The sequence below is a fragment of the Athalia rosae genome, chromosome 3, assembly GCF_917208135.1.
Source record: "Athalia rosae chromosome 3, iyAthRosa1.1, whole genome shotgun sequence".
Lineage (NCBI taxonomy): Eukaryota > Metazoa > Arthropoda > Insecta > Hymenoptera > Athaliidae > Athalia > Athalia rosae.
Window position 1 is genome coordinate 16,817,816 of NC_064028.1, and position 16,366 is coordinate 16,834,181.

The 16,366-nt window shown below is 33.7% G+C and overlaps 1 long non-coding RNA gene across 1 annotated transcript; it reads right to left on the bottom strand.

Annotated features, from left to right (window-relative positions):
- Positions 1-4,220: 4,220 nt before the first annotated feature.
- Positions 4,221-6,128, bottom strand: LOC125500347. The gene is made up of 3 exons (XR_007277688.1): positions 5,955-6,128; positions 5,054-5,166; positions 4,221-4,443 (listed from the first exon to the last, which is right to left on the bottom strand). It is a non-coding gene; the product is annotated as an uncharacterized LOC125500347 (long non-coding RNA).
- Positions 6,129-16,366: the final 10,238 nt, after the last annotated feature.

Genomic DNA, 16,366 nt, shown 5'->3' on the forward strand with positions numbered 1-16,366 from the left:
TGTTGCAGCGAACACGATGAGGGGTAGTTACAAGGTGATCACATATTTTATCAATGTAGTGAACTGGCCTAAAGAGGCTCTATTCTTTTAAAGATATCCATTCAACATTTATTCTTGACCCGAGAATTGAATAAAATTGATGGCTGTAGTCTTGAAAAGGTCTTGAGCTCGAACAAAGAATCGAAATCATATAACGCTTTGGTTGAGTTCAATCATATCTTCAGCTGTATTGCTTATTTATTTTTCAGAAGGGCTGCCTACAGAACATTACCATAGCTGATCACAAGAGTCTTACATACGTCTACGGATTCAATTATTACGCGTGTTCAATGGTGATTTGTAAAATACATTAAGAATTATTAGTGAATATTTGAATTTTGATGGAAATAGAAGTATATAGTTAATGATATTTGATATCAAGCTCCAACATAGAACATCTTGTCGCACGTCATGTATTAACGACGCCTAATGACAAAATTAGTTTTGGATTGAGAATGTACTTCTCGAAGTTGATCATGCAGAGCGCTGTGATGACGGCACTGCATTGTGCTGAATTTTGCCCAAGATCTGACAAGGATCAGGAAAACATGACAGGCAAGAAGGTGTTCTAAGAGTACGGAGTCATCATGGGCCTAATCATGGGCAAGCATGCATGCATTCGTAATCAGTCATGCTCATACAGAGATCGCAAGTGATAATGTAGAGCTCTAGAATACCGGCCCAGAAAATTGAAAGTTTGCCCAAAAGTGGAAATTTGTATTAGGAGAACAGGAAACCCGAGGAGGTGTTCCGAGACCTCGGGTGCCTCATCATGTGCATGCATTCAATCTTGTATATTTATTACTGGTATGATAGCGGGAGCAACTGGTTTCTTGCAGGACTGACTATGTGCCTGTTTGTGCATGCAATCATTCAATCACGCTTCGACACAATGTAGAATATGCAAAGTAATCAGAAATCCCAAGGAATCGCCCCGAAAGTTAGCAAAGACTTTGCGAGATGAAGCTCTCACACCGCCGTTCGGTTTTTCATGAAAAAAGTTCACGGAAAATTCCGAGTAATCTCGAAACAGTAAATTGCGAACGTGCACTTTGGTATTCGATCTTTGCAGCGTCTCGTACGTAGATCGTCCTTTTCCGAGGCAACGGCAGTATGGCCTCAGCAGCCGAAGCGACGTGGTCATCGGGAGCGACGTCGTTGGTAGCGCGTACATCCTTCGAAAAGAGATAGAAGAAGCTAGCGAGGAGAGAGAGACATGTATTGGGGTAAGGATTAGTAATGGATTAGTACGCGGTTACTACAGCGCCATATACTTGGTTGACAATGTGAGTCCAGTGTTCAGTTGCGATTGAGCAGTCACTCGGGAAGTAGTGTTCCGTTTGATCTACACATTTTGAAAAAGTGCTTGACGATCGGTAGCTACTGAGAGACCCATATCATTGGAAATTTCGTGAATTCCCTAAATCGGAGATTTTTCCATAAGCACTGGTGAGCATAATGTTTTTACCGTGACCATCGTATGTCCGGGCTCCCGATCGGTCAGCAATTCGTTTCAAAGAATTTGAGCTGGTGGTAATGCGACATGAACGCGGAATTTTGATAGATTTTAAGCAACGCTTGAACTCGATGGAAAACGGAAAACTTTGGTTATTTACAATTTTATTCCCTGTATTTTATATTGGGGGCGTATGAGGGTCACGATTTTGCGCTGCAGAAATATCTTTTATCGTTCAAATTCTAAATAACTATACCTAGTTCGTTACACATTATTATATTCCTATATTCATAAACTTAACTGACAATAATCTGATTGATTTCGGAATAGTATTGACAAAAATTTGAATACAATCAATCTTTTTGTCTAACATTACGGAAGGTACCTATCATTGGGATTTTGGTTTAAAATCATGCTCCATTGCCATTTCATGAACAAATTTATTTATATATTTGAGGTTCAATTTTACAATTTCACTTGGTTTCTGACATAATATTTTCGCATTTCAGATTCATACTTGACAGACGTCGAAGTTCTTCGCGATACAGTTCAACTTTCAACTACCATGAAAAATTCGTATAAGGTAAGAAATGATTGTTATCGTGTATTCGTTGACTTGTAATGAGATCAGAAGTGGTTTGTCTGATTTGCATTTCTGGAGTCAGAATGCATTCAATGAGCGTACTAGAATTGACATTCTATAAAACTTTGCCTTTTGCCTCAGAAAAACGCCAAGCCTTAGATATTTTGCAAAAGTTGAGATCAGAATTCGGAGTTTTTTCAAAGAGTTTGTCAAAGAGTCAAAGAGTTTATGGATCTGAAGAGTTCAGAATCAGGGATATCTCTATGAGATTTATTGCTAGCTTTACTCGACGAATCGCGGAGATCGCGGCATGACAATTAACAATTAATAATAATATTACAGTGTTCATTTATTTATTTATTCATTTATTTACTCAGTTATCTATTTATTTATTTATTGAATTATAAATTCATACCTGATGCCTATCTACTCTCAATGTAAAGCAATCGTCGCGTCTATAATTGCAGACTGTTTTAGTAATCAAACAATTAATTAATAACCATAGTATATTGAATAGTTACTTAAACAATTAGTATTCCGGAAGCCTTTTTACTATCCGAATTCATGTTATGGTGAATTTTTAAGATAGATCATTTTAACTTGCACATTTGGATTCCTGATATCAAAATACATAGGAATAGCATAGGAAACTCCTTAAAAAAAATTATCGAAAATCGTCTCAAATTTTGAGAAAATCCTAAGGCTATAGGCTTACCGTTTTTTCGGGTCAAAATGTGAAGTATTTCTGAAATCAATTGCAGGACACTTTTCCTTTGTATTTTTGCACAAGGAATACGAATACGTCGATTAAATTGAGTTCGGAATAAATCCCATCGAGATATTCTCGATTTTTCACATTTTGGACCGATAAACTGGCGATAACTCGGTCAATTTTTAAGATAGATCATTTTAACTTTCAAATTTGGATTCCTGAGATCGAGATACATAGGAATAGCATAGGAAACTCCATAAAAAAAATTATCGAAAATCGTCTCAAATTTTGAGAAAATCCTAAGGCTATAGGCTTAACATTTCTTTGAGGTGAGAAAGATTATTCATATTTTGCAATCTCGGGAATCTGGATTTGGTGTCCAAATTCTCTCGCATACAGACTAGAGAAAGTTGGCGCCGTAACTTTATGCTAAGAATATTCTTTGTCGTTGAAATTTCAAACAATTAGGTATAATTAATCACACGTTAATGAACTCTCATATTAGTACTTATTCCATCCTGAGGTTCTCAAGTGCGGGATAGAGGTCCTCGCGTTCAAACACTATAATTCGTCTATCTATAGAATTTGGGAATTTAACAAAGGTTTAGAAATAATCTTCGCCGTTATATCGTCAACAAATTTATTCATATATCTTAGGTTCAGGTTTACAATTTTACTTTATTCCTTATATGACATTTTTTTCAGGCTTTCAATCAGTCATCACGGTGCCTAGTTCATCGCAGTACTCATTCAACTTCCAACCACGAAGGGCAGGAGTTACATGGCATCGCACGATTCGTTTACAGGTATGAATTATAAGTATCAGTGTGATATAAGTCAGAGTATATTATAAAAATATATTCAATGTAATATATTAATTCGTCACATTGGCAGTAATATATTAACAGATGATATGATATAACATTCAAGTAATATATTGACGTATAATATCATAGTGGTAATAACATATTCTTATATTGCGTCATTATTAATGCACTTTTCGTATATTTCAGGTACTCGGATATTCTGTCGCCGCAGTTATGACCCCCTGGACTTCCCCTGTTCATCAGGGGGAGTCCAGGGACTCGTCCCCTGGGACAGCGCGGCCTCCCACCGCCCCCGGGGTCCCAGGGGACCCAGTCCCCGAGGACATGTCTCCGGGGATGCGGTATCCCCGCTGGAGGGGATGCCATATCCCGAGGGACATGTCTTCGGGACTGGTCTTCGGGGACGCAAGTTCCCTCAGGGACACGTCCCCGGAGATGCGGTATCCCCGCTGGAGGGGATGCCGTATCTTTGGGGGCGTGGCCTTGGGGGAATAAGCGTCCTCGAAAATCCCGGGAAAAGGAGGCCTCAAGCGGTCACTCGTTTTCTTGATTTCTCTAGAGAAACGAAAAACAAATTTACCAAGTCTATTGGGTAATGCTGGGTGATCTGATTTTATGAGGACTTCGAAAATTTTCTCCAAGGGGGTGCAATTCATATACGCAGACTCTGAATGTTGGAATATACTATAGGGACTCTCGAAAGGGATAAATCAAATGAAACATACCTCCGCAAAAAAAAAGGAGTTGTACGTCTCATGTGTTGCAGACCCATCTCTATCGGAACAGGATGGAGAGGAGTGGATCTTTAAAGAGACTCGTGGATGTCCTGATTTGGTTCCATCACGATGGTCATCCACCAGAAAGAAAAACAAATATCACATGTACAAGTCAAATCACGATATAACAATCGCTTATATTCATATTCTATTTGTATCCACGAAAAAGATCAATAAATCATTTCGTATCTCATTGAGAAAATAAATTGAGTGAAAAATCATCGGAAATCATCCCGACGAATTTTTCTGGAGCTGCATTGAGTGCATTTGCAATACATCCTTCAGCGAAGCTCGTAATAACGTAATCAAACTACAATGGAAAACAGACGCTCGAGCGATTTGAAAAATATTTCATGGAGGGAAAAATCAGAAAAATTTCGTAAAGAAAGTTGATTAAGAATAATGGCTATATCTAATTTGTATTAGTTAGATAGATCAATTGATTATCTCCGAATTTTAGAAAACAGAATAAAACGCGTAAATCAATTGCAAAGTCATCTCTCAGAATTTCAAAGGATTGTTCAGAACCCGGGCTAGTGTATTTCTAACGACTGTTTTTAGTATGAATAGTCGAGAGCGAGTGATCAAAATCCATATAGGAACGTTTGCGCAACCGATTTAAGCAATATTCAACTAAATTTTATGTGAAGTTCTGCTCACAGTTCTCTCTCTCCATCGTCGCTCTGAGGAACCCGCTTTGCTACTAATGTCGCTCCTGATGTCGTCGCTCCTGTCGCCGAAGCCGAACTGCCGTCGAATTCAATACGGAAAACCTGCAACACATACATATGTACGTGTACTCTGTTGACCATGTACCAAATTACACGCCCTCGATCGGATGTTTCGTGATTGGCTGCAATTCATTCGATTACTATACATTCACAGCTTTGTGTCTGAATTGATGCACTTGTTAATTAATCATCATCAATCGAATGATTGAACTCTGATCAGTTTACGGATCTTTGTGTCATATCACGACGACTAATCGATCGAAGATTTTTTCCCCTGAATGTTGTAAGATATCTGAGGATATAGGCTTGACGTTTTTTCGAGGCGAAAGGTAATCCATTCGTTCTAATTAATCCAGGACGCTTTCTCTACGTTGGAAGGCGTAATGAACATGAAGACGTCGATTAGATCAAGCTGGCAATGAATCGCATCGACATATCCTTAATTTTCACCTTTCGGATTGATAAATTGGCGATAACTTGTTCAATTTTGGAAAAAGAATTACTTGGCCCATTTTTCACACCCCGAAATCGCGATGAATCGCTCGAAAAATAAGCAAACGCTATAGCCTTTGGTGTTTTTCACCCCGAAAAATGTGCAGTCTATAGTCTTTGGTGTTTCTCGCACGAAATTTGCCCAAAAACGCCTGAAAAACGTGCCAAGACTATAGTCCGAGCGCAATCTCTCCCACCATCTAGTCCAATCGTTACTTAAAATCTATCAAAATCCCACGTTCATGTCGCATTACCACCGGCTCAAATTCTTTGAAACGAATTGCTGACCGATCGGGAGCCCGGACATACGATGGTCACGGTAAAAACATTATGCTCACCAGTGCTTATGGAAAAATCCCCGAGTTACGGAATTCACGAAATTTCCAATGATATGGGTCTCTCAGTAGCTACCGATCGTCAAGCACTTTTTCAAAATGTGTAGATCAAACGGAACACTACTTCCCGAGTGACTGCTCAGTCGCAACTGAACACTGGACTCACATTGGCAACCAAGTATATGGCGCTGTAGTAACCGCGTACTAATCCATTACTAATCCTTACCCCAATACATGTCTCTCACTCCTCGCTAGCTTCTTCTATCTCTTTTCGAAGGATGTACGCGCTACCATCGACGTCGCTCCCGATGACCACGTCGCTTCGGCTGCTGAGGCCTTACTGCCGTTGCCTCGGAAAAGCAGGATCTACGTACGAGACGATGCAATGATCGAATACCGAATTGCACGTTCGGAATTTACTGTTTCGAGATTACTCGGAATTTTCCGTGAACTTTTTTCATGAAAAACCGAACGGCGGTGTGAGAGCTTCATCTCGCAAAGTCTTTGCTAATTTTTGGGGCGATTCTTTGGGATCTGGGGGTGAAAAACACCAAAGACTATAGTGAATTCGAAAATTGATAATGTAGAGCTCTAGAATAGCGACCCTGGAAATTGAAAGTTTGCCCAAAAGTGGAAATTTGCATCAGGAGAACAGGAAACCCGAGGAGGTGTTCCGAGATCTCGGGTGCCTCTCATCATGTGCATGCATTCAATCCTGGAAATGAATTCAATTATCGAAGAAAATGAACCAAAGTAATTAATATATCCATATCTAGAGCATCGTGTATGGTATATAGGTTACGTGCTAAATAAATTTCATTTATTTAAACAGTCTCAAAAAATACATACGACCACTAATTTGTTGTTTTTCTTTCGATAATTTTCGATGCCAGAATATTCTGAAGCTGATTATGATAGCATGAAAATTGATATGCACGACGTCAATATAGGTAACGTTATTCTAGAGATCAAAAAAAGCGTGGGAATTGTATTTCCGATTAGAACATGCTATAAGTATAATAGATATTACACGGTTCACAAAGAGTAAAGACCTTTGATCCCATCGTGGAATCTTTTTTTTTCCTCAAATTTATCTCCAAATATTTTCGTGAGCGAGAGAACATCAAGGCTTTTGATTTGGCCAGACAAATATGTAACTGGTTACATTTGTAGTATAAGATGAATGTTTCAACAGGTAAAATGCGATTTATATATAGTTAGGATTTAAATAATGCATATGTGATAAGGAGGCGAATGAATTAATGGATTGTGAGAATTGGTGAGCATTATACACATATAAATAAACATCGACACAGAAATGGTTAATTATGAATGCACAAAACATTTTAATATAAACTTAAAAATTCGTACAACAATATGAAAAATTATAGACTATTATACACATATATGTCATATATATATATATATTTCTTTTTTTTTTCAAAGTTTTTTTTTTTTTTTCATTTTGAATGGTTTTTGTTGTTTTTTGGTTTTTGCCACTTTTTATTTTTTTCCTTTTTCTTTTTATTTTTCTTTTTGTTTTAATATATATGTAACGGGATGGAAAGTTCCGTTTCTCACTAATTATATATATATAGAAATATAAAGTGGACCGTTGCACGGTTCCTCACTACGTCTTAGAATCAAAAAGTTAATTATTGATATTTAATATATATTTATATATTTTTTTGTTTCTGTGTTTTTTTTTTTTGTTATATATAATATATATATATTCTATATATATATATATATATATATATTCTATATATATATATATATATATAGAATATTGTTATGTACGTGTTTAAATATATATCATTACATACGCAATATTGTTACAACATGGACTTTCAGAGTGACAAATCCACGCTTACGTACTATACTATCTTATTTCTTTTTCATTTTTTATTTTTTAATCATTTTGATTATACATCCATATCTAGAAATATTGTTGCCAAGTTATAAAACGTGTTTTTACCCACGTGTATTTTTATGTATACGTATATCATATATAGTGGCGACGTGTATAGGGGGATTAGGTATATTAATTATTATTATATATATTTATGTATTGGTGACACATAATTTTTCATTTAATTTATTTATATATATTTTTTAGGCCAGATCTCGCTCTGATTTGGTATCGTTACCCCATTGTCATTTCTACGACTCCAGTGTTTGAAGTGGTAAACGAAAGAAAAATATATATATATTTAAGAAAAAAACCATGATATATACTTTTGTGTATTTAAAGTATATTATACAGGATGTTCTTTATCGTCAATTCAAAATTGCCAATAATGCTGAATAATTTTAATCAATATTGACGGGAATGACTAATTAAAAACACTAACATTAATATTAATGATAATTTGTTCGTTTCTCTTTTGCATTTTACAATATCCTGTACGCGGGGTTAGTCTGAGGGGAACTGTGTAAGTTACTTCATTTTTGAAGTTTCCTTTTTAAATATCATTTCAAACACTTGCCTACAATTACCTGTATAATATACATGTGTATGCTTGTAATGGCGGTTTCATGTTTAATTAGTCTGAAAAATATTTGAATTTTTTCTTTCTGCACGAAATAAATTAATCCAATACCTTTGTCGATCGACGACTGTATTTGTGAACAAGAAAAAATTAATAATTGAATAAATGAAGGAATGAATAAATAAAAAATAAAACCGGAATAAAAACAGCCATTTTAAAATCGTTGTCACGTTGTGTTAAACGAATTTGTATACATATGCATTATTATACAGTGAATTACAAGTATAGTCTTTTATACGCATACGTCATCCATCAACTGCATAATAGATTTTGTTTTTTCTTCCTAATTTGCTTTCATGTTTTCACAGCGCTTCTTCAATTCCTTGCTATTTATAAGTGATAAGATAAAAGTGAATAAAATGCGGTCCTAAAAACGGTGTTACATATCGACGCGTATTTTCAGATTTCTGCGGTCAGAGCGTACTTAAAATAAATAAATAAATAAATAAATAAATAAATAAACAGACGAATAAATCAATGATGATGATTATTTTCATAATTCATACATCAATATGTCGATATCATCCAATCTCGTATTTCCGAAACGTAAAACGCGAAGGTTGCTTTCTTCCTTATCAGGTTTTTTCTCGTATGAGGCGAAAGTATGTGTGGATATTAAATCTCGTTATTCAATCATATCGTACTATAAGTATATTCATAAATCTTGGGTATGAATATCGATACGTACGTACATATGTAGAAATATATGCAGTACAGATACCTGTGACAATATTCTTTTTTTTGATTTTCTTTTTTTGTCTTTATAATACCTATAGAGATATAAGTTGTTTATAATTGCGTCCTGCGCATGATGAATAAATTGTACCAATGTATTCAATTATGTTATTAATAATATTTATAATATATCGATCGATAATTTTTAGTATATGTATAATATAGGTATAGGTGTACAGTAACAGCGAGAGAAACAGTTGCGTATCATCGATAATGCATAACATTTTTCTTGTTGTTTATTCGAAAAAGAATTCAAATTTTTCTTTTTCCCATCATGGGATGTATAAAGTATGAATTGAGAAATAATTGAATGAATAAATAAATAACAAATAAAGAAAATAAGCAATACGAATGAATACAATTTTTATGGATTACCTATATACTTATGCGATAACCTATGTATTAGTTATAAAGATCATGTACAAGGTGTAGCTGCGCTGTTCTGAGACCTGTGATATCGTTAAATATTACATGTACGTGCTTTTCTGCACCCTCGATAATAAAACTTAACTTTGTCAAATTCTTCTCAAAGATCCTTAGCAAAATGACTTTTTTACAACTCTCCCTAATTTTTTCTCCAATATTTCAATGTAAGAAAACTGCTAGAAAAGAAAAGAGTTGAAAGTCAAAAATTGGTGCAGAGATGGATAAAAGAAATTGAATTTTATTCGAGGGAGCAGGAAACGCGTTTCGGGCACAGCCGTTAATTAATCAATTAAAGCACTAGGTATACCTACACTAGACACTGCTATAGAGAAAATGAAATAAATTTAATAAAAATATTTAACGGTATACGATAACGTTATTTTATTCGATTTGCAATCATTTTCTATTCTCTCGTTCTCTAACCCTCTCTCTCTTTCTTTGTCTATTTATTTCTCTCTTTTCGTAATATTTTCATCAAAATTCATCACGTGATGTACATAATTGTACAATATGCATCTGTACTACCATATATGCAGTGTAACGTGCGTCACGTTTTTCTCGCCAATAATAATACCCATCAGCTATACGTAATAGCGTAATAACTTACGTATAAGAACTTAGGAAATATTTCAATAAACAACGTCATTGTAATCATCTAATCAATTATTTATCGATTATTATTATTGATAATGTTAATATTATTGTTATCATTTATTATTATCTCGTATAATACCGCTAATTATCCGCATATAGATAGTTATTTTTTGCATTTTAGTATCGAAATTCTGTGGAATCAATGACCGAATTGAAATCAGTCGTTGATCGAACTGTGACTATGTAATATCATACATATACATATGTATATAGGTATCATGTACTATAATTGTGTGTGTGTGGGTGTGTTAATATCATCATCATCGTCATAGGTATAATACATATAAGTATAACGTCACACAATATATCATTGAAATACTACAACATTAGATCTTGTTTTTAATAATACTAGACATGTATAGATTCATACATATATACGTAGGTTTTGCATAAACGTGAAATTGCAACGCGATTTTTTTTTTTCATTCATTTTTTTATTTTGAAATTTACATAATTATTTGTGTTATTTTAATTCTTATTACATTATTGTTATTATTGTTTATTATTGTTGTTGTTATTATCATGTCGCGAAATACTCTTGCAGTTAGGTATATACATAGATGTGATAACACACACATATATATTTATGTATTATATACTTTATGCGTATACGTACGGGGAAAATTTGTGACGGTGACTCTATGTTGTCATATTAGGTATTTGTTTATTTCATCTTGTTAATATATTGTTAATAATATTATACGAGCTGTGCTTGCAGGTGATCTTTGCTATTCTTATTTTCTTCTATTTTTTTCACCAGAGTTTTACAATAATTTTTACTGTTCGATTATTGAACAACATATTCTGAACGTATTCTGAATTTTACATACACGTGACGTATAGGATATATACATGAATCTATATGCACAGGATGCTATGTATATATATATATATATATATATATATTTTTTTTTCCGTAATCGTCAATTGTTTATACATATTATCGCAATATGATCAAAATGATTAATTAATAACCTGCATCGTGTTGCACGTAACTATGCCAGATCAACTCTTTATCTGATATACACGTATATAGGTGAAGTTGAAAAAATTTCATCGAGAAGCGTACGCGTATGTCTTTACATAATATTCTAATTTTATGTGACGATAATTCATTTTTATTATGATGATAAATCAATTATTTATACAGTTGGTTTATTCTGTCTGTTTTTCAGATTTCATTGATCATGCACAACTATCGGTTGTTCCTTCGATTTGTGTTCTTCTTTAATTTTCTTCCTGTTCCTCAGAATTTCCAAAGAATTACTCGACGTAACACGTGCGACACACGGGATGATGATTATAATGTTGGAGGGATGTTCTTTCTTTTTCGTTTTTAATTCGAAATCGTCATTCTATTTCATGGGTTTGCAATCGGCGTCTACTGAAATATATTTTTCTCTTTTATTAGGTTTTTTTTTTTTTTCATTTTTTTTTCCTTTTTTGTTTAACAGGGATCACAAGTAGGTTGCACAAAATTCTCGTAGAAAATTACCTCTATCAGCTATATATCTATACGTATGCACTGTTATATACATATATATATATATATTATGATAATTTATATGCCCTTATTATCATATAATATGCGAATGGAAAAATTCTATTCATCTATTGTTTTCTATTCTCAGTATTAAAATTCGTGAAAAATTATCTAGAACGGACGTAAGTCCACTTTTTTCATCTTCTTTTTCCTTCGTTTTTTGTTTTTTGTATTCGCTACTAAAAACATTTTTGAGAATTATTATTTGCTCTAAAAAGCTATATCTTCATAATTTTTAACTACACCGTTATAATTAATACTCTACCATCTTTTTCCTTATTTTTTTTTTTTTTTTTTTTTATCATCTTTAACACGATTCGAACAAGGAGCTATTGTATGTACACGGAAATACAACACATTCACATTTACATTCATATAATGGAGTAACTTTAGCAAAGTTTATATTATATGTGATTAATTACAAGTCGATATATTCACTGTGGCTTTTTTCAATTTAATCTATCACGTGGAATTTTCGACAGTTTGTCTGACGGTATATTTTTATACGGTGTATGTAAATTACATCGTGTATACGTATATGAATGAGAATATTGTTTGTTTAAATAAAAAATAGACAAACATGTATTGCAATATGTATTTAAGAGAGAGAGAGGAAAATTTAAGCAATCGATAAACTACCGAACTAGGTACTTTACATGCCTATGTTATTGGTACACAGCTCCCCGTTCGTTCAACATATTGATCAATTAATTATTTAATCAAATAATTAATCATTAATATCTTCATAACCCGTTCTATTAGAGTTTTAATTAGTGTAATGTATATAAGTGTAACGATCAGATTTTATGCACGTATTACAGGTATTACATGGGTTTCTATGTACATATCTGTATGTGTAGATATAATATGTAAGTTTTTGATCACAACTGCAACCTAATCTAAGCTAAATTTTATAACTCTGCATTTTCTGTTTTTATTCATTTATAAGTATCTATCATAAGAAATGCTAAAGTGTCGTATCATTATTATCGTTATTACGCATATCAATCGTAATAACGATTCGCAGTCGTGTGCCTGCGTTCAAATTAAATGTCTAGTATTCTTTGGCAAATGAAATAAACGGGAAATTTTCATCACCTCGATTTCAGTTCAACTGAAATTTAATCTGAGCCGGAATATCAATGTAATGAACAGATGAGTTAATTCTTTAATCAATTGCTGACTGACCACACCGCGTTTCACTATAATGAAATATTTTAGATCTATGCATACGTTGAATACGTATATAGTTAGGTAATAACGTTAGTTTAGAATATAAAATCGAATATACAACACGGATACTTGGCGATTACAGATTTATTTTTCATGTACTTTTTTTTCCTTCGATACGTAAGTTCTTCGTAATAATTACATGTGTAATACTAAACGTTGCACATCAGTTTGAATTTATTTCTTATCGATTTTTTATTCATCTTTTTGTTTAATTTAGTTCGGTAAAAAATATAACTCACTCGTGTTAAGCCTCGATCATTTTGTCAATCATATGCATTTGTGTATGACGATTGTTTTTTACCATTTTGTTGAATAATTTAATGTATTAAAAACTGACCATTTCTCACAATCGATTTACATGCAAGGTTTATTCTCTCCTTTAGTCTTCGATAAAATTTGATTAGTTTCGGAGTTAAACTGCAAAAGGGTCGCAGATTCGGCAAACTTATAGTTTTCGCACAATTCTTCGACGATGTATAAATCCCTCAAATCATCGACGCGGAGAGTAAAAGCACAGAAAAAGAGAAAGAGAGCAAACAAGAAAGAGCAAAATTGACGAGAACCGACTAAATTCTACTCCCGGACGTGAGACTTTTTTACTCTTTATTCTCTTTTTTACAACAGTTTTAGTTTTTCGTTTCGTTCCGTCAAATCCCGTGTCCAATAGATTGGAACAGGTGTAACAAAGCGGCTATCAGAAAGGTTTCGATCTCGTCGATTTCCTCTTTCCACTAGCAATATAAAAAGATTAGGAGGTATTCTCACGATCGAGGTCTCCAACACCGCAAGTCCACCATTCGATGGTTCGAGATGAGAAATAAAAGGAACAAAAGACGTAGGAGAAAAACAGGTATCGCAAGATGATATCGTACAGTGAGAAAACCTTATGAACATTCGGAGAACTTGTCAAGTTCTGATAAATATTTTCGAGATCCTTTCAACGGTATTGCGAACAACGAAAAGAGTAACGATACCCACACTGCAAATAATCAACAGATTTGTCGCGTAATGAACGAAAATGTTGAGTGTCAAAATGTTGGGGATGTTCTTTGATTTACTCATATCCTCCTACAATCCCGCGTCCTATTTTTCTATACAGACAAAATATATATGGCGTGTTGTACTTGCGTGACCATTTCCGCAGCAGGGGGTAACTCCAGAGTGATTCCCGTGGGATCGATTCGATGCCGGGGTACGCGCAACGTCAACACTAACGTAACAAATATGTCGAATTACATGGAGACACTGGCAGCCATTTTCGCATTCGCGGACAGATTACACTTAAATATCAATGGTCAAATGTTCGTGATCACATCGGGCCGAGTCACCCGATAAATAAATTTTTAAAACGAACGACAACTGCACTACCGCACCAAATTTTTTTCCCCCGTTTTTTCAATGTGAAAACACAGTTTTCGCGCACCTCATTGTAAGCTAACTCTTCGGAATCTGCTGAGGAGTACTTTGGCTACCACACGTGTTACGACGGCGTGTGATTCTAAGGAAATGTGACCACGAAGTTTCGAACTTACTCGTCACGAATCTACGCTGTCTGGATTGTTTTTCTTCTCTCGTTACAGAATAATAACACCGAATTTATGGCGAAATAAGTAAATAAATAGATGGGTGAATAAAAAAATTGATGAACAGGGAAATCGTCTGTAATGAAGATATAAAAATCTTCATTCTTTTCGTTCCGTCGACAGTAATTTAATATCGTCCATAAAGAGAAACGATGCGATATTATTACGTATAACTTCTAACTGAATATGCGCGTGTAAAGTCTGCAGAAGACGTGACGGGATTTTTTGTTACTTTGCTTTTTCTTTGCATAATTCTCATGCATTTAGAATAATTCGAATACACTCTACATCTCTATACGTGAGGAGGCATCGAGTCGTATGAAGAAATTCAAATTCGACCAAATCGTTCAGAGTTTAGAGTATAGTTATTGTTTAATCTTACTCCTCTTTCAAATTCTATAATAATGTTACGAGGTTAATAATTTACTTTAACTTATATAGTTGGCCACGTATCTTATGTATTATCATGATTATTATTGTTATTATATAAATTTAATACTTATACTTACTACATTTTCTATACGTACTCGCTATAGTAGGTACTCTACACATACCTACATATATTATGCACTACCTCTAATTTACAATTTGGTACTTTGGGGTGGAGGATTTGTTATAAATATTATTGAGTATCATATTTTCGCGATGAGTGCGTATTTCTTTTTTTCTTCCCCCTGACATTCTCCTCTCTTCTTTCTGTCATTGTTTTTTATATTCAGTTTCGTGCCGTTCGTTCTGTCTGCAGTTATTACATAAATAAAAACCATCAAATTATAACAATTTTCATTATGTTATCCGTTTCTAACGTATCTGTCTCTCCGTTTTTGTTCTTTCTTCTTATTTTCATAATATAGTATCTATCTATAGTCATATGTAATATAAGTGTAATATCTACAGAGATTATTAGAGATTCCCTTTTTCCTTCTCCCTTCGTATATTAAATAATGATATTTTATTGGTTTGTATTCAATAGTTTTTTTTTGTTTGTTTTTATTTACTTATTTTTATTATATTTTTCATTTTTTTTTCTTTCTCAATTTAATTATAAAGAAGTAACAAAGAATAATAATTTCATGATATCATTATCGCTATTATTACTATTAATATAATATAATATATAATATAATATATATATAGATTTCTAATGTAATATTAAATAATGGTTTACTAACATTATACAAACGGTGGGAGATGGACAGGAGGGGCGGGAGGGGGGATTAGATGCGAGTTTTCCATATACAGATGGAGTATGCGTTATAAATTGAATAATTTTTATGTATATTTTTGTTTTCATTTTTAATCCGAAAGATTAATCAATGATTTTTATATCGGACACTGCTATTGAAACGGGTGATAAAACAGTCCAACGAAAGAAAATTAATCAACTAATTAATCAACTCAGTTATAAAATGAACGAATCAATTAATTACGTGAAATTCGTACCTATAATCTATAAAATTGCAACAACTAGTATACCTATAATTGGGCGCCGTCTATGATTTGACATTGTATTAATTAGCTGTCAATTGCAGGTATCAAACTAATGTGTTATTACATGTGTACTAATTCAGGCGCCCTACTCTCCCATTTTCTATCGTACTGCAAATTTAGTGATGCCGAATTCAATTATCCGAATTGAACGTATTTTGAAAAGTATATATTTTTTCGTCATCCCATACGTCTATCGAC